The sequence below is a fragment of the Gekko japonicus genome, unplaced genomic scaffold (assembly GCF_001447785.1).
Source record: "Gekko japonicus isolate JY-2015 unplaced genomic scaffold, Gekko_japonicus_V1.1 scaffold162, whole genome shotgun sequence".
Classification (NCBI taxonomy): Eukaryota; Metazoa; Chordata; class Lepidosauria; order Squamata; family Gekkonidae; genus Gekko; species Gekko japonicus.
The window spans coordinates 484,360-486,602 of NW_015176456.1; positions in this window are offsets into that span (position 1 = coordinate 484,360).

Genomic DNA, 2,243 nt, shown 5'->3' on the forward strand with positions numbered 1-2,243 from the left:
CCTGTATACACTCTAGTGATCTGGTAACTTTTCTGAGTCTGCGTGGCTTTCAGGCTTGAATTGTCTGTAGAGGATTTCACACTAGCATATTAAGCAATTTATTGCCATGAGAACCAAGAAGCACACCTTGCACTATCCCTTCCTACCTTTTGCTGTTGAACAGTAAAACTTATTGATCTGTTTCTCTGCTGCTTGGGGAGATGCAGGCAGCATCTGTAAAACCAATGAGTGTAGGTTAAATTCATTTTTCATTGCCTATTCACATATCCGCTGGTTGCATGGTCACTGCCAGAGAAATCAAAACATGACGGCCTCCACTGCATGGCAATCTGGACATGTGCACCAGCTGTCATATGCTGCTTGTAGGACATGGTGAATAGTGCAAAAAAAGCCTCAACTTTTTTTTTTAGATATATGCTGAAAAGTAAATCCAGCACCTGGTGGTCAGTGGAAAAGTAATTCATCATGCAGGGCTTCTCCATGACCAATGTGTTCCTAAATGATTGTGTAAACCTTACCAATGTCCCTTTAGGCCAGCAATGGCATTGCTGGGGTTTTCTGTGTAGGCATATTGTATGAGAATGTATTTTATGGATGTATGGAGCAAACTGTTTAATCTGTGTGATCAATATTTGGAATTGATCACATCAGTATAAAACTAGAGCATTTGCCAGAAAGCTGTGATTTGCACATTTCACACAAGTCTAATGATTGGTAAAGCACCATCTGCCGAACTGGCTTGATCACCTAGCAAAGTTGACGCAACAATTTCCTAACAGATGGGACCGAATTGTGGAAAGCCAAATAATGCCCATAAATTGATACATACACTGTGCTGGAGTGTTTGGATAGGAGGCCCATCCAAGAAATGCTGAATCCAGGAGTCTTCCTTTTTAAGCAGATTCTTAGTTTCATTTGCTCAAAATACAATTAGCTGTTGAAGCACTACCAGAAATTACTACGTGCAGGAAAGTTTTAGGTTGCAGAAACCAGTGTAAAAGTTTCAGGATGTTCAGGATTTTGACTTTGTTGCCAATTTTTTTTTATTAAGGAGCATGTTCATCACCTGTCCTTGATGTGCAGGTCAGAATCAACAATGTGCAATTCTCACAGATAAAGCACATTATTGAGTCCTCAGGATGTCCGTATAGATCTAATTTAGGGGATTTGGTGCACTCTTTCAGCACACCTGCATAACATTTTAGCCTGTGTTTGTTCTCTGCTGACTGACACAGAATTCAACAAGGTACCAGCATAATCAGTGTACTGACCTGAACATTGCATGTAATTTTTAAAACTAAAGCACTGGGTTTCAAGTTTGCTCACCGGTGCTGGAAATCCCATCTCCTAGCTCCAGCCTCTTAGTAAAGCAGAAGCAGGTAACATTCTGCATAGAGTGGATATCCCATACCATTGGATAGCCAGTACATGTGCTGGAACATGCTTGTCAAGACTGCCAGGATTCTTCCTTGGCTGTACCCAGACTCAGGAATAGACTTCTCCAAGGACGAAGGATCTTCCCTGGGGGAAGATCTGGGACTCAGGGAATACCCAGCATCCCCAGACTGATCCCAGAGACCCTGAACTTGGAGGCCTCAACTGAGGGGCCTGCTCTGGAAGTCTCAGCTCAAGAAGACACTGCAAGCTCATCAGGCCCCAGGCCTAAGCTTGCCAACCTTCAGGTGGGGCCTGGAGATCTCCTAGAATTACAACTGACTATCAGATGACAGAGATCAGTTCTCCTGGAGAAAATTTCTGCTTTAGAGGGTAGAATGTATGGCATTATGTTTCATTGAGGTCCCTAATCTTCCCAAACCTTTCCCTCCCCAGGTTCTACCCTCAGATCTCCAGGAATTTCTCAACCTGCATTTGGCAGCCCTACAAAGGCCAGCTGCCCTGTATAGGGTTGCCAAGTCCTACCTTTGTAATAGCGGGGGGAGTCCCAGATGTTCCTGGGAGTCTCCTGGTGTGCGTGCAAAGCGCGCACGCCGCAATCACGTCACCCGGAAGTGACGCAATCACGTTGCGCACATTGGGGGCAGGGCCACAATCATCCGAGGGAAAACCATAGAGTTTTCCCTTGGATGATAAAATGTCTCCCCACAACATGCCCAATGCGATTGCGTCACCTCTGGGTGATGTGTTCACGCCGGGCATATCACGTGCTTTGGGGGTCCCCCTTGGTGGCCCAATCCCCGCCGGCGGGGAATGGGCCTCTCGGACGGGTTTTTCCCCACCCCCCC